General features: G+C 47.0%; 1 protein-coding gene across 1 annotated transcript in view; it reads right to left on the reverse strand.

Moving 5' to 3' along the window:
• The window catches only part of JKAMP (JNK1/MAPK8 associated membrane protein), a 57,349-nt gene extending 48,242 nt beyond the window's left edge, over positions 1–9,107 (reverse strand). The window contains exon 1 of the mRNA XM_063947369.1: positions 9,088–9,107. The gene's annotated coding sequence lies outside the window, so the exon portion shown is untranslated. The remainder of the gene's footprint in view (positions 1–9,087) is intronic.
• Between the last annotated feature and the right edge of the window lie 12,917 nt (positions 9,108–22,024).

Here is a 22,024-nt window from a genome sequence, read left to right on the forward strand (position 1 = left end):
GTGGCAGGCCTGCCACAGAATGTGCAAGTTGGATTGTACTACATATCCAACGTGCAATCGTCTGTTTAGACGCAGGAGCACCCAACTTGTTGGGTGCATACAATGTAAACAACGAGTCAGATTTTCTGACTCCAGCTGTCCTTGAAATATATATTTTTAATGCTCTGACAACGTCCAGTAACTTGGAGTCCTCCAAGTCGCTAGTAGCCGCAGGCACCACAATAGGCTGGTTCAAGTGAAATGCCGAAACCACCTTAGGGAGAAATTGAGGACGTGTCCTCAATTCTGCCCTGTCCGAATGGAATATCAGATATGGGCTTTTGTATGACAAAGCTGCCAACTCCGAAACTCTCCTGGCTGAAGCCAGGGCCAACAGCATGGTTACCTTCCATGTAAGGTATTTTAAATCTACCGATTTTAAAGGCTCAAACCAATGAGATTTGAGAAAATTTAGAACCACGTTCAAATCCCACGGTGCCACTGGAGGCACTATTGGGGGTTGTATATGTAGTACACCTTTGACAAAAGTTTGTACTTCAGGCACTGACGCCAATTCCTTCTGGAAGAAAATTGATAAGGCCGAAATTTGAACTTTAATGGACCCCAATTTGAGGCCCATAGACAATCCTGCTTGCAGGAAATGTAAGAATCGACCCAATTGAAATTCTTCCGTTGGAGCCTTCTTGGCCTCACACCACGCAACATATTTTCTCCAAATGCGGTGATAATGTTGTGCGGTCACTTCTTTCCTGGCTTTAATTAAAGTAGGAATAACTTCCTCAGGAATGCCCTTCTCTTTTAGAATCCGGCGTTCAACCGCCATGCCGTCAAACGCAGCCGCGGTAAGTCTTGGAACATACAAGGTCCCTGCTGAAGCAGATCCCTTCTTAGAGGTAGAGGCCACGGATCCTCCGTGAGCATCTCTTGAAGTTCCGGATACCAAGTTCTTCTTGGCCAGTCCGGAGCTACCAGTATTGTTCTTACTCCTCTTTTCCGTATAATTCTCAGTACCTTTGGTATGAGAGGCAGAGGAGGGAACACATACACTGACTGGTACACCCACGGTGTTACCAGAGCGTCCACAGCTATTGCCTGAGGGTCTCTTGACCTGGCGCAATACCTGTCCAATTTTTTGTTGAGGCGAGACGCCATCATGTCCACCTTTGGTTTTTCCCAACGGTTCACAATCATGTGGAAAACTTCTGGATGAAGTCCCCACTCTCCCGGGTGAAGGTCGTGTCTGCTGAGGAAATCTGCTTCCCAGTTGTCCCTGGCATCCGTAGTCACCAGGACCCAGTCCTGTATGCCGAATCTGCGGCCCACTAACAGATGGGCAGTCTGCAACCACCACAGGAGAGACAACCTTGTTCTCGGTGACAGTGTTATCCGCTGATGCATGTGCAGATGCGATCCGGACCATTTGTCCAGCAGATCCCACTGAAATGTTCGTGCATGGAATCTGCCGAATGGAATCGCTTCGTACGAAGCCACCATCTTTCCCAGGACTCTTGTGCATTGATGTACTGACACAGTTCCTGGTTTTAGGAGGTTCTTGACAAGTTCGGATAACTCCCTTGCTTTCTCTTCCGGGAGAAATACCTTTTTCTGAACCGTGTCCAGAATCATGCCCAGGAACAGCAGATGTGTTGTCGGGGTCAATTGAGATTTTGGAAGATTTAGAATCCACCCGTGTTGCTGAAGCGCTACTTGTGTTAGCGCTACACCGACTTCCAGCTGTTCTCTGGACTTTGCCCTTATCAGGAGATCGTCCAAGTAAGGGATAATTATTACGCCTTTTCTTCGTAGAAGAACCATCATTTCGGTCATTACCTTGGTAAAGACCCGAGGGACCGTGGACAACCCAAACGGCAGCGTTTGAAACTGATAATGACAGTCTTGTATCACGAACCTGAGATACCCTTGGTGTGAGGGGTAAATCGGGACATGTAGATAAGCATCTTTTATGTCCAAGGACACCATGAAGTCTCCTTCTTCCAGATTCGCTATCACTGCTCTGAGTGACTCCATCTTGAACTTGAATTTCTTTATGTACAGGTTCAAGGATTTCAGATTTAGAATAGGCCTTACCGAACCGTCCGGTTTCGGTACCACAAATAGTGTGGAATAATACCCCTTTCCCTGTTGTAGGAGGGGTACCTTGACTATCACCTGCTGAGAATACAGCTTGTGAATGGCTTCCAAAACCGACGTCCTTTCTGAGGGAGACGTTGGTAAAGCAGACTTTAGGAACCGGCGAGGGGGAGACCTTTCGAACTCCAGCATGTAACCCTGAGATACTATCTGCAGGACCCACGGGTCCACTTGTGAGTGAACCCATTGATTGCTGAAAATCTTGAGTCGACCCCCCACCGTTCCTGAGTCCGCTTGTAAAGCCCCAGCGTCATGCTGATGGCTTTGTAGAAGCCGGGGCGGGCTTCTGTTCCTGGGCAGGGGCTGCTTGCTGCCCTTTCTTACCCTTTCCTCTGCCTCGCGGCAGATAAGACTGTCCTTTTGGTCGCTTTTTATAGGAGCGAAAGGACTGCGGCTGAAAAGACGGTGTCTTTTTCTGTTGGGAGGGGGTCTGAGGTAAAAAAGTGGATTTGCCGGCAGTTGCCGTGGCCACCAGGTCCGAAAGACCGACCCCAAACAATTCCTCTCCTTTATATGGCAATACTTCCATATGCCTCTTGGAATCCGCATCACCTGACCACTGTCGCGTCCATAAACTTCTTCTGGCAGATATGGACATCGCGCTTACTCTTGATGCTAGAGTACAAACATCCCTCTGAGCATCTCGCATATAAAGGAAAGCATCCTTTAATTGCTCTAGAGTCAATAAAATACTGTCCCTATCCAGGGTATCAATATTTTCAGTCAGAGAATCCAACCACACTACCCCAGCACTGCACATCCAGGCTGAGGCTATTGCCGGTCGCAGTATAACACCAGTATGTGTGTATATACTCTTCAGTGTAGTTTCCAGCCTCCTATCTGCTGGATCCTTGAGGGCGGCCGTATCAGGAGACGGCAACGCCACTTGCTTTGATAAACGTGTGAGCGCCTTATCCACCCTAGGGGGTGTTTCCCAGCGCGCCCTAACCTCTGGTGGGAAAGGGTATAATGCCAATAACTTCTTGGAAATTAGCAGTTTTCTATCGGGGTTAACCCACGCTTCATCACACACGTCATTCAATTCCTCTGATTCTGGAAAAAATACAGGTAGTTTTTTCACCCCCCACATAATACCCCTTTTTGAGGTACCAGCAGTATCAGAGATCTGCAAAGCCTCCTTCATTGCCGTGATCATATAACGTGTGGCCCTATTGGAAAATACGTTTGTTTCTTCACCGTCGACACTAGATTCATCTGTGTCGGTACCCGTGTCGACTGACTGAGGTAAAGGACGTTTTACAGCCCCTGACGGTGTCTGAGACGCCTGAACCGGTACTAACTGGTTTGCCGGGCGTCTTATTTCGTCAACTGACTTTTGTAATGTGCTGACATTATCACGTAATTCCATAACTAAAGCCATCCATTCCGGTGTCGACTCCCTAGGGGGTGACATTACCATCATCGGCAATTGCTCTGCCTCCACACCAACATCGTCCTCATACATGTCGACACACACGTACCGACACACAGCAGCCACACAGGGAATGCTCTAATCGAAGACAGGACCCCCTAGCCCTTTGGGGAGACAGAGGGAGAGTTTGCCAGCACACACCAAAAGCGCCATAAATGTATATAAACAACCCTAGAAGGTGTTGTTTACTATATATGCGCTCTTAATATATAAATATCGCCAATTTATGCCCCCCTTCTCTTTGTTACCCTGTTTCTGTAGTGCAGTGCAGGGGAGAGACCTGGGAGCCTTCCTCACCAGCGGAGCTGAGCAGGAAAATGGCGCTGAGTGGTGAGGAGAATAAGCTCCGCCCCTTTTTCGGCGGGCTTTTCCCCGGTTTTTAAGAAACTGGCCTGGGTTAAAGTACATACATATAGCCTTAATGGCTATATGTGATGTATTTATTTTGCCACTAAAGGTAATTATATTGCTGCCCAGGGCGCCCCCAGCAGCGCCCTGCACCCTCCGTGACTGAGTCAGTGAGCCGTGTGACAACAATGGCGCACAGCTGCCGTGCTGTGCGCTACCTTCAAGAAGACTGAGGAGTCTTCTGCCGCCTGCTTTCCGGACCTCCGTTCTGCCGTCTCTTCAGCGTCTGTAAGGGGGATCGGCGGCGCGGCTCCGGGACGAACCCCAGGCTGACCTGTGTTCCGACTCCCTCTGGAGCTAAGTGTCCAGTAGCCTAAGACTCCAATCCATCCTGCACGCAGGTGAGTTGGAAATCTCTCCCCTAAGTCCCTCGATGCAGTGATCCTGTTGCCAGCAGGAATCACTGAGATTGAAACCTAAAAAAAAACTTTTCTAAACAGCTCTTTAGGAGAGCCACCTAGATTGCACCCTCTCGGACGGGCACAAAAACCTAACTGAGGCTTGGAGGAGGGTCATAGGGGGAGGAGCCAGTACGCACCATGTGACCTAAAAGCTTTTTTAGATGTGCCCTGTCTCCTGCGGAGCCCGCTATTCCCCATGGTCCTGACGGAGTCCCAGCATCCACTAGGACGTTAGAGAAAAATAGTTGATATTGTGTCGACAACTGACTTACAGTATGCTGATCTGTTATATTCTTTTATTACCCCACACCCGCGAGTTATTATCTTAATTTTTTCCATAAATTAGTATTTATATTATATTTGTTAATTTGTATGTGTGTAATTAATCACCACTCGGGTTACCTTTTTAGGTGAACTATTGTACAATTGTGTGTGGTTCATAGGATCGACCACACTTAGGTCGACAGTGTCTAACTAAGTCGACACCCAAAATAGGTTGACACAAGCATTAGGTTGACATGAGCAAGGTCGACCGGACAAAAGGTCGACAGGAGTTTTTTGTTTTTTTAAAATTGGTGTCGTTTTCTTCGTAGAGTGACCTGGAAGCCCAATTAGTGCACTGTGTCCGCTCGCCATGCTTCGCTACCTTTCTCCGGCACAGGTTACCATTCCCAATTGTAGTCCACGTGGATCGTAAAGTATGAAAAAGTTCAAATAACGAAAAAAATAGTGAAAAACGCATGTTGACCTTTTGTTATGTCGACATAGTGTTCACGTCGACCAATAGTGGTCGACCTAATGACTGTCGACCTACGTGTGGTCGACCTTGAGACCGGATACTGTACAATTATATATAGGGTGAGGTGTTTTTTATTATTATTAAAACTAGATAATATGCTGCCCTCTAGTGGTAACATTACGTTTAACTGTACAATAGTAAAGTCTGACCCAAAAACAAAAACGACCCCCACTCCCCCACCCCATACACAAATATACCACAAGTTTCCAAAAATTAATTCATAAGCATTTTTAGGAAAAGAACAACTAGGAGCGGCATAAATGTTATTAGTAAATTAGGCCCTGTTTTCTAAGCATACATCACGGACACACCATGGTTTAAATTTACTAAGATGGCAGTTCTATTTGAGATGGGATGTTGCCCATAGCAACCAATCAGATTCCAGGTATTATCTTCTAGAAGGTGCTAGATAAATGAGAAGGAGAATCTGATTGGTTGCTATGGACAACATCCCATCTTAAATAGAACTCCCATTTTAGTAAATTTACCCTCATATGTCCATATTCAGTTTCTGATACATAATTGACGCCAGAGCCGGCCTTAGGCATAGGCAAACTAGGCAAATGCCTAGGGCATTTGGTATGCTTAGGGGCACCAGCAGCTTCTGCTGATTAAAATGATATGCAGCATGCCTATATTTTGTGTGTGACTGCGGCTGTATCTGCATACGAAATGCTACGTTGCGTGTATTCCTGGAAATAAATGTAATGTAGCATTTCGTATATGCAGATGCAGTCGCACACAGAATATAGGTATGCTGCATATCATTTTAATCAGTAGAAGCTGCTTGTGCATTCTAGCCATATAGTAATGCAAATAAGATGCATTTTCATAAACAAAATGCGCCCAAAGTTAGTAGAGCTGTCAGCTGACTCATGCCAGGCATCTCTTGCAGAACTAGCGGCGGTGCTAGGGGGCACCAGCCAAAATCTTGCCTAGGGCATCATATTGGTTAGGGCCGGCTCTGATTGACGCCATGTGACATCGCCGATTACCCACTATTTTCTCAGCCTCGTCTACAAATGGGCAGCTTCATTCACAACGTGCTGGAAATGAACGGTGTCTGATCGCTTTCAGCAGTCAGAGCCACCACAGATCACAGCCCAAATCTGAATTTGAATCCTGCAGGAATTTTTGCCTGTAGCTGCCACAGACTGTTTTCGCATCCCGTGCTGCTGCATGTCTTCTACCTGATGACGACTCTTCAAGTGGAACTCATTGCACCACTGTCCAGAACAGGGAGACAGGAAGATCTGTTGAGAGACATTAACTCATCTGGCATTTTAGTTGATTTGTGGCTAAAAGGAGACAACTCAAAAAGGGCAAAAGCAATGGTCCTAATTCAGGCCTGATCACTGGGCAGTGATTTTTGCTGTCCTGCGATCAGATAGTCGCCACCTACAGGGGGAGTGTATTTTTGCTGTGCAAGTGTGCGAACGCCTGTGTATCGCAGCTGCTCAAACTGATTTTGTGCAGTCTCTACGCAGCCGACGACTTACTCAGCCGCTGCAATCACTTCAGCCTGTCCAGGACCGGATTTGACGTCAGACACCCGCCCTGCAAACGCTTGGACATGTCTGCGTTTTTCCAACCACTGCCTGAAAACGGTCAGTTGCCACCCACAAACGCCCTCTTCCTGTCAATTTCCTTGCGATTGCCCGTGCGAACGCTTTTTTTGCATCATCCCGTCGCTATGCACCGATGCCCGGTGCAGTCGTCCGACGCACCTGTACATTGCGGTGCGTACGCATATGTAGTTCGGACCTGATCGCCCGCTGTGCGAAAACGCAGCCTAGTGATCAAATCTGAATTACCCCCATTGTCACCTCATTAATGAGAGTCTGCAAGAGACTGAAGGATTCTCTATCCTGTGTTGATTCATCAGCCTCTACATGAAGGCCCACATGATACTCGTTCTAAGCACCCTGCATCTAATGACTGTGAATCAGCTAAAGACCAACAATTGTGCTTGCCTCAAAATGCCTCACCAGCTGCTGAGCAGCCATGGGGAGTTTATCTGTCATGGGTGTATCACCGAGAGATATTGTTCTATGGCTGACAAGTATAGACCATTCTCTCATTAGATACTGGCAGGAGGTAGACTTCAACCCCCCGGTCAATATAATCTTTCTTTATATGCTCTTCTGAGCAGGACCAGCTCTACCATTAGGTCAGCAATTGGGAGCTACAGACATGTCAACATGTGTGTATGTGTCATAAACATACCGTACATGGGCCCTCATTCCGAGTTGATCGCACATAGCAACTTTTTGCTGCTCGTGCGATCAACTTGACGCCGCCTATGGGGGAGTGTATTTTAGCATAGCAGGGCTGCGATCGCTTGTGCAGCCCTGCTATGCTAAAATAGTTTCCTGCAAAACAAGACCAGGGTCAGACTTACTTACCCTGTGCGACGGATCTAGCGACGAAGGTCCCGGGATTGACATCAGACATCTGCCCTCCAAATGCCAGCGTTCGGATCTCCACACCCAGAAAACGGTGAGTATTCACCCCGGAACACCTCCCCGCTGTCAATCTTCTTGCGATCGCGCTAGCGATCACTTTCTTCTCTCTTCTGGTTGTTGCCCAGCGACGCCCGTCACTGGGCAACGACGCTCGTGCGCATTGCAGGCGTCGCGCATGCGCGGTTCCGACCCATTCGCACCGCAGCGAAGAATCGTGGTCAGAATGACCTCCATGGTCAGTGAGACCTCCTACACACTGAGGATTTTCCTAGTCAAAAGCTCGAAGGAAGCCATTTGGAGACGTTACCTCTCTGTTATTGACTTAATGAGCTCAAAGACACCATGCATCCATGCTGACCCCAGTATTTCACACAGATCTTTGATCTTAGAGCAGAGGGTGGACAGGAGGACATAAAAACAGCTTGGACAACTAATAGTCATTCTTTGCTGGTGTTATATAAAGAAGTGATTGTAACATACTGCGGTTACAGATCTCGTGATCTGACCGGGCAGAGCCATCTCATGGCCATTGGTGCTTCTTCTAGCCACTGAAGTCATCCCTGAGCTTCATGCTTGCCAACCAGCTGATTGGCTGGTGTCCACCTTGGCCGATATCACCTGCATCCACCGCCTGTACACATGATCCACTCAGCCTATCTGGCGCAAGGACACCCTTTTTAAACCGGCTCTGGCAGTACCATAACAACTTCTCTCCAGAGACCTGCTTCCTGGCTCCTCACAGTGTAACTGTACATCTGTTCCTGTTCTAGTTGCTGTTTGGATATCCTCCTGCTGACTTCTCCAGGCTGTGTGCTATACACTAGGGCAGTACGGATGTAATGGTTAGGCCTCACAGCACTGAGGTCATGGGTTTGATTCCCACCATGGCCCTAACTGTGTGGAGTTTGTATATTTTCCCCGTAATTGCATGGGTTTCCTCCCACAATCCAAAAATATATTGTTAGGTTAATCGACTCCCAACAAAATTAACCCTAGCATGAATGTGGTAGGGAACATAGACTGTAAGCTCCACTGGGGCAAAGACTGATGTGAATGGCCAAATATTCTCTGTAAAGCGCTGCGGAATATGTGTGCACTATATAAATAACTGGTAATAATACACAGCATGCTCCAACATCTATTCCAGGATGTGCACTGTACCCAGCAAACATCAACTCCAGACTATACTCTATATACAGGTTACTCCAACATCAATTCCAGGCTGGGTGCCATACTCAGTCTTGCTGGAAGCAGTGCGCAACCGGAGTTCACTATCACCAGCGCCAGGTGGTGCGCTATATCCAGCTCTTTCAATACTCTGTCAGATCCCATTCTCTATATCTGACTGTATGCACGACCCCATTAACCAGGCTCCGCAGCATACTACACTCATTTCCCACCTCCTGTGGCTCTGGTGTCTTCTGTACTCACAATGCAATCCAGTCTGTGCTATGTGCTTCATGTACCACAGGCATTCCCAACCATGGTCCTCAAGGCACACTAACGGTGCAAATTGTAGTGATATCCAGGCTTCAGCACATGTGACTTAATTAGTAGCTCAGTTATTTTGATTTAACCATCTGTGCTGCAGCCTGGATATCACTAAAACCTGCACTGTTGGTGTGCCTTGAGGATCGTGGTTGGGAATACCAGGTGTACCAGTTTGGTCTCATTACATTAGAGCACAGGTTCTCAAACTCGGTCTTCAGGACCCCACACGGTGCATGTTTTGCAGGTCTCCTCACAGAATGGCAAGTGAAATAATTAGCTCCACCTGTGGACCTTTTAAAATGTCTGTGTGAGTAATTAATACACCTGTGCACTTGCTGGGTTACCTGCAAAACATGCACTGTGTGGGGTCCTGAGGACCGAGTTTAAGAACCACTGCATTAGAGCATAGGTCTGCAAACTCAGTTCTCATTACCCCACACAGTGCATGTTTTGCAGGTCTCCTCACAGAATAACAAGTGAAATAATTAACTCCACCTGCGGACCTTTTAAAATGTCTGTGTGAGTAATTAATACACCTGTGCACCTGCTGGGTTACCTGCAAAACATGCACTGTGTGGGGGTAATGAGGACCGAGTTTGCAGACCTATGCATTAGAGCAGGGTTGATTCTATATCGGAGTGGGAGAAGGGACCTTCTGATGTTTCTAGGGGAGGAGACACGTCACCAGGGGGAGGAGCTACAGCCAAACAGGGTACCCGAAAAGTACCCTCGCCACGCTTCGGGCTCGGTGGCTCGCTCCGCTCCGCTCGCCACCTGATTACTAAAGGTAATAGTTGGTGGCGTGGATAGTAGAGCAATAGTAGAGCAACTATCCTGCTGGTCTAGCTCCTCCCCCTGACAGAAAAGGTCCCTTAGGCCACTTGGATCTAGCATCAACCATTAGAGCATGCATTCCCAACCACAGTCCTCAAGGACCAAGCTGGCTTGTTCATCCTAGTGCCGGTCGGTGAAAAATAAGGGTGGTAGCCAATGATGTAGATTTCCCAAATTTTTTTACTAGCTGCCTTGGTGTAGAGGGATAGGGCTGGTTATCGTTTTGGGGGAAAGGTTTTGTGTTATTCACATTTTTACACTTTTAACCATTTTGGGGGGTTTTCCACATAAAAGCCTGAACAGATCTTGCATGCTTTCTTCAGACGCACCTGCCAGAGACAGGTTATTTGTTAGGACAGGATTAGTAAATCTGGGACTCCCTTTTGGTAGTTCGATGTTCACTTCAATTCTAAATTGTGGTTTCCCGTCTATCTGGGATTTAGTAAATCTGAGGATAGCAAAACTGCCAGAAATGCAAACCCCGCTGATTAGTAAATATACCTCCTGATGCCTAAGTGAGCCAGAGCAATTAAATGATATATAGCTACAGTAGGTCCTTATATACGATGCAATGGAGATGCAATTGAAGTGCTGCCTTTTAGCTGTACACCAAGGGCCTGAACAAAAATCTTGTATGAAACGTTTAGGGATTTCAAACATTTTTATACACGCTCCCCTTTCATGGTCAAATCTAACTGGACAAATTAACATAATCATACATAAAATGTTCATTTTTAATATTTTGTAGAGTATCCTTTTCAGACAACGGCTACCTGATGTCAAGAACCCATGGCCATCACCAAATGCTGGGTTTCCTCCTTTGTCATGCCTTTACTGCAGCGGTCTTCAGTTGTTTGTGGGTCTTACTGGCTTTAGGCCCAGATTTATCAAGCCTTGGAGAGTGATAATTAGCATGGTGATAAAGTACCAACCAACCAGTTCTTATCATTTGTCGAACACAGCCTGTAACATAGCGTTTAGGAGCTGATTGGTTTCACTCTCCAAGGCTTGATAAATCTGAATAGTTAGGAGCAAAAAGCTCCTAACCAGTTGCACAATTTGAGGACACCCCTAGAGCACCTCCACTTATGGGACACATCATGTGCTTATACAAATTGGGAATTGCATCCCATTGGGCTACGCCAGCCATCTCAAGTGTTATAGGAGGAAGCCGGACAAGGTTCTAATTCTGTATGGTGATTATAATGGAGTCAGATATGCAATGTATGGTTATTTTATGAATTCTGTCTTTTTTTTTTTTTTTGGACTAACATTATCTTTAATTAAGAATATTTTAAACTGTTCAAACTGTCTAGCATTATCATATATTTACATCTTTTTGATATATTTATATAAGCGCTTTTTTTCTATATTAATCTGAGCCTTAGGGGGACATTTACTAAGCAGTGATAAGAGTGGAGAAGTGAACCAGTGGCGATGTGCCCATGGCAACCAATCAGCACTGAAGTAACATCTATAATTTGCATACTATAAAATGATACAGAGCTGCTGATTAGTTGATGGGGCAATTTCTCCACTGGCTCACTTCTCCGCTCTTAACACTGCTTAGTAAATGTCCCCCTTTGTCTCATCTTCAGTAGTGAAATGCATTCTCAATCGTTTTGAGATTAAGGAGTATACTAATCATGAAAAAATTGTGCAATGAGAATTCTCATTGTATTCTGTCTCAATATTTTCATGATTCATCATGGCCCCATGAGAAAATTATAATTTTCGAAAAACTGGTCTTGTTGAGAAGACCGTTTTTCGAAAAAGTAATTTTACCCCGTTGGCATGTTATAGCCATGGCACCCTAAACAGCCAGCTACAGCGCTCCGCAGCATGTGTCAGCGACCGCACCCGCAGCATGTGTAGGCTGGCAGGGCAGTGGGAGCTGTAGCCCCCCCCCCGACACCTTATTACCAGAGATCGGCAACTTGTGAGGTGATTAGGTGGCTGTACGCCATCTCAGCATGGCGAACAATTTCACGATCAAACTCAGGAAAAAAGGCTTCTGCAGAATTTAATGAATGTCACAATTTCTACATCCCCTGGGGAGTGTAGAAATTGTGACATTTAAAGGATAATGAATATGCCCCTAAATTACTGACTCGCCCATTGTAGAATACTCCACTTCTTTGGCTTAAAAAACTGTGGGGTCTATGTACTAACAATTTACTCACCGCTGTTAAACAGCCACTCTTGCTTCACTTGCACACACTTCATACCTGGGCGCTTTCCGGACATTTCTTCCTCTTGCTCCACCCTTTTTTTATATGCTTGCCGACTGGCCTTACCCTTTCCGCACCTGGTGCTGCCTACGGCTAGTCTCACATCACAGCTGCAATGTAAGTGAAGGGGTCCTGGCTCTGCTCCCTGCAGTACTACTTTGCTACTCACTGGGGCTGGGATCCTTTTAAACTTTTGGAAGGTCACAGGTCTGTGCTGCCCCCCTTGATCTATCCCTCACTTACCTGTCTTCTGCCAGCTTCAGTGGGGCTAAAGAGGCTGCTGCCTAAGTGTTAAGGGAGGGGGTAGTGTGTGACAGATGTGCCACAGCTCCTCTTTTCAGAAGTGATGTTCAGTCGTCAACGGGCAGTGCCTGTTCTGTGCGTGCGCCGATCCGACAATTCATTCACATTGCATTAATGCGAACGCCTCTCCCTGCCTGACAGGCAGAGGCATTTGTGGGGGCGGGTTCGGGGCAGCTGTGTGATGTCACACATGCCCACTGCACCAAGGAAAATGGCGGTGGCTTGACTGCCTTTCGCAGCCAGTCTTGCACAGGCAGGGGGCTTCCCTTATTCAGCGATGCATGCGAGTGATAGCAAAACTGCAACGGGCGCTGAATCAGGTCCTTAGGATGCAGACTGTCTATTGAGACCGCATAGAATGTAGAGGACAGCAACTGACTGAGGTGAAGCCAGCACTGGAGAAATCAACAAACGGCAAGTCAACACAGAATTTAGTAACATCTGAGGTATCGCAGCCATAGCAGCCTATGGAAGTGCGATACTCAGAAGAGAACTTCGCGCAGGCAACAAAAAAAAAGCCATTGAACACTTTCTAGTACATACTGAGAAACGATATGTACAGGGATTTCCAGTCTTTTTAGTTTTTGAAGCTTCATGTTAGTACATAGACCCTGTGTTGCTTTTTGCAGTATGTTTTGGGTCATTATCCATCTGGACTGTGATGAGCCAAGCAATCAACTTTGCTGAATTTGGCCAAATCTGAGCAGAAAGTATATCCCTATACACTTCAGAATTCATCTGGCTGCGTCTGTCACATCAGCAGTAAACACTAGTGACCCAGTGCCAGTGGAAGCCTGGAGCCATGCAGGAACATTCCACCACACTGCCTCCAACGTTCTTTTTGGATGATGGAGCATGCTTCGGCTCATTAGCCATTCCAAGCCTTCTCCATAATTTTTTCTTCCATCATTCCGGTACAGGTTGATCCTAGTTTAATCTGTCCAAAGAATGCTTTTCCAGAACCGGGCTGGCTTTTTTAGATTTATTTTTTTGTAAAAAGGCTAATCTAGCCTTTCTATTTTTAAGGCTTATGAATGGTTTAAAAACCTTGTGGTGAACCCTTTGTGTTTACTCTTTTGAAGTCTTCTCTTTATAGTAGACTAGTAGAATGTTATGCCTACCTCCAGGACAGTGTTCTTAATAATAATAACTTTACGTATATAGCGCTCTTTCTCCAAAAGGGCTCAAGGCACTTAACAGAATTAAATTTGTACAGTATTAAAACAATGAAGTACAGAATAGCTTTTCACAAAATACAGAGAACACGGAGATACTAAATGGACAATTATGAAAATGCTGAGTAAATAGGAAAGTCTTGAGTCTGTTTTTGATGGATTCTAGAGTGGGGGATTCTTGAACTGTACGGGGAAGCGAGTTCCATAGAGTCAGAGTCACATGGCTAAAAGCTCGATCCCCCTTAAAGAATTCCATGAGATTCTAGGTACTGCTAAAAGTCCTTCACCTACAGATCATAGTAATCGAGCAGGGCAGTATGGAATCAGGAGCTGCTTCAGGTAACTTGGGCCCTCATCATGTAGTGCTTTGAAAGTCAGTAAGCCAATCTTGAAGACGATTCACCATCTTACAGGCAACCAGTGAAGGGAGCAGAGCAGGGCTGGCCAAACCGGTCCTCGAGATCTACCAACAGTTCACGTTTTCCAGGTCTCCTGGAGATCTGTAGAATCGTCAGGTAGGAATAAATGCAACACATCTTAATTAGTAATGACTACACCTGTGCACCAGCTAGGTGGTCTGGAAAATGTGAACTGTTGGTAGATCTCGAGGACTGGTTTGGCCAGCTCTGGAGTAGAGACTGGGTGTTATGTGGCTAGAACGGGGCTGGTTGGGCAACAGTCTGGTAACTGCAGCTTGTACCAGCTGTTAGCGAGGCAATTCTTTTGCTGGGAGACCACGGTAGAGGACACTCCATTAGACTAACAGAGATGATACAAATGCATAAACTTTTGGCAGATCTTCAGAGGGAATTAAGTGCTTGATTCTGGCTATGTTCATCAGACAAAGAATGAGTATTTGATCATGGCTTATATCTGATGTTTAAAGTATCACTTGGATAGATGTTGTGAAGGTGTTTTTTCACTCTTTTTTTTGTGGATGTCCAGGCCTTTTTGTGTCCCCAACCTCATCCGTATGTTTTTTTTCTTCTCTCAGAATGTACCAAAATGTTGATATGGCCACTCCTAAGGTTCTTGCTATCTCTCTGATTGATTTGTTCTGCAGCCTAAGGATCTCCTTTGACCACATATTGTGGGTTCACAGCGGCAGCTTCCAAAGAAAACACTTGGAATCATTGCCAGATCTTTTTCCTGCTTTACGGATAAATAAATAATAAAGGAATAGCCCAGACCTGTCCTGTCCATTAAACCGCTTTTGAGCCAATTGTCCAATTACTTTTGGTCCTTTGAAAAAGAGGTTGCTACATATTAAACAGCTGTAATTCCTAAACCCTTCTTCCAATATGGATGCGAATACCCTCAAATGAAACTGATAGTCTTCACTTTAACACCTTATTCATTATATAGCTGTAACTTGAATATGTTTTAGTACACTGCTAAAATTGTGTCAGTGTCCAAATATATATGGAGTTAACTGTATAAACCCTCTCTCATAATCTGGGATGTAGTCAAAAGATTAATACTATCATGTTTACGCCACAGTGTCGATAGATAGGATGTTGACATTGCTAAAATGTGGGCAGGCCAATTTCTCAGAATGTTAACATTAGGGATAGGTTGCAGGTGGGAGGTTAGGGTTAGGCTGGGGAGGGGGGAGGGGAGTTAGGATTGGAAATTATAGTTAGGGAAGATAGTGGAAAAGTACTTACTGAAACACCAGAGGTGACACAACCACGACTGCTGGGACCCAGAAGACGCCGCTGGAGACCCCCAGGAGAAAGTAAGTCACCGCTAGGCCATCAGTATACAGATGTAAGATACAGTAAATAGACAGTCAGTAGGTTGAAACTAGTGATGAGCAGGTTTGGTTTTACTCAGTTCTCAAAACGGCATCTTATTGGCTCACGGATGTCACGTGTTTTGGATAGCCAATAAGATGGCGTTTTGAGAACCGAGTAAAACCGAACCCGCTCATCACTAGTTGAAACTAGATGGTTGACAGGGTCAAAAGGTCGACCGTTTAATGGTTGACTGGTGCCAAACGGTTGAAACAAGATTTTATAATTTTTAAGGCTAGGATGAGGGTTTAGGCACTTGTGGGAGGGTTAGGGTTAGGCTACAGAAGGTTATAGTTAGTGTTAGGCACCAGGGGGAGGGTTAGTGTTAGGATTAAATCAAATTATTCATGGTCAAAGTAATAGGCAAAACCAAAGCTCTATTTTCCAAATAGATCAATAAAAAATAAGAATTTACTCACCGGTAATTCTATTTCTCGTAGTCCGTAGTGGATGCTGGGTACTCCGTAAGGACCATGGGGAATAGACGGGCTCTGCAGGAGACTGGGCACTCTAAGAAAGATTTAGGACTACCTGGTGTGCACTGGCTCCTCCCCCTATGACCCTCCTCCAAGCCTCAGTTAGGACACTGTGCCCGGAAGAGCTGACACAATAAGGAAGGATTTTGAATCCCGGGTAAGACTCATACCAGCCACACCAATCACACCATATAACTCGTGATAGGAACCCCGGTTAACAGTATGATAAACAATGGAGCCTCTGAACAGATGGCTCGCCATAACAACCCGATTTTTGTAACAATAACTATGTACAAGTATTGCAGACAATCCGCACTTGGGATGGGCGCCCAGCATCCACTACGGACTACGAGAAATAGAATTACCGGTGAGTAAATTCTTATTTTCTCTAACGTCCTAGTGGATGCTGGGTACTCCGTAAGGACCATGGGGATTATACCAAAGCTCCCAAACGGGCGGGAGAATGCGGATGACTCTGCAGCACCGAATGAGAGAACTCCAGGTCCTCCTCAGCCAGGGTATCAAATTTATAGAATTTTGCAAACGTGTTTGCCCCTGACCAAGTAGCAGCTCGGCAAAGTTGTAAAGCCGAGACCCCTCGGGCAGCCGCCCAAGATGAGCCCACCTTCCTTGTGGAATGGGCTTTTACATTTTTAAGCTGCGGTAGTCCCACCGCAGAATGTGCCAGCTGAATAGTGCTACAAATCCAGCGCGCGATAGACTGCTTAGAAGCAGGTGCTACCAGCTTGTTGGGTGCATATAGAACAAACAGCGAGTCAGTTTTCCTGACTCCAGCCGTCCTGGAAACATAAATTTTCAGGGCCCTGACTACGTCCAGAAACTTGGAATCCTCCAAGTCCCTAGTAGCCGCAGGCACCACAATAGTTTGGTTCAAGTGAAAAGCTGATACTACCTTCGGGAGAAACGGAGGACGAGTCCTCAACTCTGCCCTATCCATATGGAAAATCAGATAGGGGCTTTTACAGGACAAAGCCGCCAATTCTGACACCCGTCTGGCTGAAGCCAGAACCAACAACATAACCACTTTCCACGTGAGATATTTTAAATCCACAGTCTTAAGTGGCTCAAACCAATGTGATTTTAGAAATTCCAAGACCACATTGAGATCCCAAGGTGCCACTGGGGGCACAAAAGGAGGCTGAATATGCAGGACTCCCTTGACAAAAGTCTGAACTTCAGGCAGTGAAGCCAGTTCTTTCTGGAAGAAAATCGACAGGGCCGAGATCTGGACCTTAATGGACCCCAATTTGAGGCCCAACGTCACACCTGCTTGCAGGAAATGTAAGAAACGACCCAGTTGAAATTCCTCCGTTGGGGCCTTCTTGGCCTCACACCAAGCAACATATTTTCGCCAAATGCGGTGATAATGCTTTGCGGTGACATCCTTCCTGGCTTTTATCAGGGTAGGGATGACTTCCTCCGGAATACCTTTTTCCTTTAGGATCCGGCGTTCAACCGCCATGCCGTCAAACGCAGCCGCGGTAAGTCTTGGAACAGACAGGGTCCCTGCTGCAGCAGGTCTTGTCTGAGCGCCAGAGGCCAAGGGTCCTCTGCAAGCATCTCTTGAAGTTCCGGGTACCAGGTTCTTCTTGGCCAATCCGGAGCCACGAGAATAGTTCTCACTCCTCGCCTTCTTATTATTCTCAGTACCTTGGGTATGAGAGGCAGAGGAGGAAACACATAAACCGACTGGTACACCCACGGTGTCACTAGAGCGTCCACAGCGATCGCCTGAGGGTCCCTTGACCTGGCGCAATACCTTTTTAGCTTTTTGTTTAGGCGGGACGCCATCATGTCCACCTGTGGTTTTTCCCAACGGTTGACCAGCATTCGGAAAACTTCTGGATGTAGTCCCCATTCTCCCGGGTGGAGGTCATGCCTGCTGAGGAAGTCTGCTTCCCAGTTGTCCACTCCCGGAATGAATACTGCTGTCAGTGCTAACACATGATTCTCTGCCCATCAGAGAATCCTTGTGGCTTCTGCCATTGCCCTCCTGCTTCTTGTGCCGCCCTGTCTGTTTACATGGGCGACCGCCGTGATGTTGTCTGACTGGATCAGCACCGGCCGGTTCTGAAGCAGGGGTCTTGCTTGACTTAGGGCATTGTAAATGGCCCTTAGCTCCAGGATGTTTATGTGAAGCGAAATCTCCTGATTTGACCACAGTCCTTGGAAATTTCTTCCCCGAGTGACTGCCCCCCAGCCCCGAAGGCTGGCGTCCGTGGTCACCAGGACCCAGTCCTGTATTCCGAATCTGCGGCCCTCTAGTAGATGAGCCTTCTGCAGCCACCACAGCAGCGACACCCTGGTTCTTGCCGATAGGGTTATCCGCTGTTTCATCTGGAGATGGGACCCGGACCATTTGTCCAACAGGTCCCACTGGAAGGTCCTTGCGTGGAACCTTCTGAATGGAATTACCTCGTACGAAGCTACCATCTTTCCCAGGACTCGTGTGCATTGATATACCGACACCTGTCCCGGTTTTAGGATGTCTCTGACTAGAGATGACAACTCCTCGGCTTTTTTCATTGGAAGAAACACTCTTTTCTGGTCTGTGTCCAGAATCATTCCCAGGAACAGAAGACGTGTCGTCGGGACCAGCTGTGACTTTGGAATATTGAGAATCCAGCCGTGCTGCTGAAGCACTTCCCGAGAAAGTGCTACCCCTACTAACAACTGTTCCTTGGACCTCGCCTTTATCAGGAGATCGTCCAAGTACGGGATAATTGAAACTCCTTTCTTGCGAAGGAGTATCATCATTTCGGCCATTACCTTGGTAAAGACCCTCGGTGCCGTGGATAACCCAAACGGTAGCGTCTGGAACTGATAGTGACAGTCCTGTACCACAAATCTGAGGTACTCCTGGTGAGGAGGGTAAATGGGGACATGTAGGTACGCATTCTTGATGTCCAGGGAGACCATGTAGTCCCCCTCCTCCAGGCTCGCAATAACCGACCTGAGGGATTCCATCTTGAACTTGAACTTTTTGATATAAGTGTTCAAGGATTTTAAATTTAAGATGGGCCTCACCGAACCGTCCGGTTTCGGTACCACAAACATTGTGGAATAGTAACCCTTTCCTTGTTGAAGGAGGGGTACCTTGACAATCACTTGCTGTGAATACAGTTTTTGGATAGCCACCAACACTGCCTCCCTGGCAGAGGGAGTTGCCGGTAAGGCAGATTTTAGGAAACGGCAGGGGGGGGGGAGACGTCTCGAATTCCAGTCTGTACCCCTGAAGTACTACTTGAAGGACCCAGGGATCCACCTGTGAGAGAGCCCACTGTGTGCTGAAATTTTTGAGACGGGCCCCCACCGTACCCGGGTCCGCCTGAGCAGCCCCAGCGTCATGCTGTGGACTTACCGGACTCAGGGGAGGACTTCTGCTCTTGGGAACTAGCTGTGTGTTGCAGCTTTTTTCATCTACCCCTGCCTCTCGGCAGAAAGGATGAGCCTCTAGCCCTCTTGTTTTTCTGGGGCCGAAAGGACTGTACCTGATAATACGGTGCTTTCTTTTGCTGTGGGGCAACCTGTGGCAAAAAGGTCGATTTCCCAGCAGTAGCTGTGGACACGAGGTCCGAAAGACCATCCCCAAACAGTTCCACCCCCTTATAGGGCAAAACCTCCATGTGCCGCTTTGAGTAGGCATCGCCAGCCCATTGCCGTGTCCATAACCCCCTTCTGGCGGCAATGGACATGGCGCTTATTCTTGATGCCAGCCGGCAAACATCCCTCTGTGCATCACGCATGTATAAGACTGCATCTTTTATATGCTCAATCATCAGCAAAATATTGTCCCTATCCATGGTATCAATATTATCCGACAGGGAATCTGACCACGCAGCAGCAGCACTGCACATCCAAGCTGATGCAATCGCTGGTCGCAATATAATGCCCGTGTGTGTGTAAATAGAAAGCAGGAAGCTACCCTAAAAGCTATCAGCAGGTTCCTTCAGGGTGGCCGTATCCGGAGACGGTAGTGCCACCTTCTTTGATAAGCGTGTCAGCGCCTTATCTACCCTAGGGGTGTTTCCCAACATGACCTATCCTCTGGCGGGAAAGGGTACGCTGCCAATAAACGTTTTGAAATTATCAATTTCTTATCGGGGGAAGTCCACGCTTCCTCACACACCTCATTTAATTCCTCAGATGCAGGAAAAACTACAGGTAGTTTTTTCTCACCAAACATAATACCCTTTTTTGTGGTACCTGGGGTATTATCAGAAATGTGTAAAACATTTTTCATTGCCTCAATCATGTAACGGGTGGACCTATTTGAGGGTACACTAGTCTCATCATCGTCGACACTGGAGTCGGTATCCGTGTCGACGTCTGTATCTGTCACCTGAGGTAGCGGGCGTTTTAAGGCCCCTGATGACATTTGAGACGCTGGAACAGGCACAAGCTGTGTAGCCGGCTGTCCTATGTCGTCAAACCTTTTGTGTAAGGAGTTGACACTTTCACGCAATTCCTTCCATAAGTCCAACCACACAGGCGTCGGCCCCTCAGGGGGTGACATCACATTCACAGGCATTTGCTCCGCCTCCACATCATTTTCCTCCTCATACATGTCGACACAGCAGTACCGACACACAGCAGACACACAGGGAATGCTCTTACAGAGGACAGGACCCCACAAAGCCCTTTGGGGAGACAGAGGGAGAGTATGCCAGCACACACCAGAGCGCTATATATCACAGGGATATCACTATAGAAATGTGTTTTACCCTTATAGCTGCATAAAATAGTTATACTGCGCCTAATTTGTGCCCCCCCCCCCCTCTCTTTTTTACTCTTTTCTGTAGTGCAGGACTGCAGGGGAGAGCCAGGGAGCTTCCTTCCAGCGGAGCTGTGAGGGAAAAATGGTGCCAGTGTGCTGAGGGAGATGGCCCCGCCCCTTTTTCGGCGGGCTTTCTCCCGCTAATGTAAAAGTTCTGGCAGGGGTTAATAAGCACCTATATAGCCCCTGGGACTATATATGGTGCCAGTTTGCCAGCCAAGGTGTTAATATTGCTGCTCAGGGCGCCCCCCCCCCCCCCAGCGCCCTGCACCCATCAGTGACCGCAGTGTGTGGTGTGCATGAGGAGCAATGGCGCACAGCTGCAGTGCTGTGCGCTACCTTGGAGAAGACAGAAGTCTTCAGCCGCCGATTTTCTGGACCACCTTCTTGCTTCTGGCTCTGTAAGGGGGACGGCGGCGCGGCTCCGGGAACGGACGACGAGGTCGGGTCCTGTGTTCGATCCCTCTGGAGCTAATGGTGTCCAGTAGCCTAAGAAGCCCAAGCTACCACCACTTAGGTAGGTTCGCTTCTTCTCCCCTTAGTCCCTCGATGCAGTGAGCCTGTTGCCAGCAGGTCTCACTGAAAATAAAAAACCTAAACTATACTTTCTTTCTAGGAGCTCAGGAGAGCCCCTAGTGTGCATCTAGCTCGGCCGGGCACAGAAATCTAACTAAGGCTTGGAGGAGGGTCATAGGGGAGGAGCCAGTACACACCAGGTAGTCCTAAATCTTTCTTAGAGTGCCCAGTCTCCTGCGGAGCCCGTCTATTCCCCATGGTCCTTACGGAGTACCCAGCATCCACTAGGACGTTAGAGAAATACTTATATCCTAGGGGTGCCATGATAAAAATGCTGATACTCTAGGGTGTCGTGATTCAAAAAGGTTTGGGACACACTGCTTTCAGCACTAAGAACTGATAATCAGAACAATTCTAATAAACTCAACACAACCAGGTGGACCTCATCAGGTGGGTCCCTAATCTAACATTTCTGATATGGACATACAGTATATATGTGTTAGTATTAGCAATGTAAGGGACCCACCTGATGAGGTCACCTGACTGTGGTATAGGTGGGTCCACATTTTTGGACAAAAATTGTGCCAAGAACCTCAATTTCACTTCATGTTAAATTGTAGTGTTCGATATAATTGTTCTAAATATCAGAGTTCTTAGTGCTTAGAGTGTGCACCTGCATTTTCTTTTTCTCTTTATATCACACCCAACCCCCATAACGTAGAAATAAACGGCTGTCTTTAAATTCTCT

Source organism: Pseudophryne corroboree, chromosome 12, assembly GCF_028390025.1.
Source record: "Pseudophryne corroboree isolate aPseCor3 chromosome 12, aPseCor3.hap2, whole genome shotgun sequence".
Classification (NCBI taxonomy): domain Eukaryota; kingdom Metazoa; phylum Chordata; class Amphibia; order Anura; family Myobatrachidae; genus Pseudophryne; species Pseudophryne corroboree.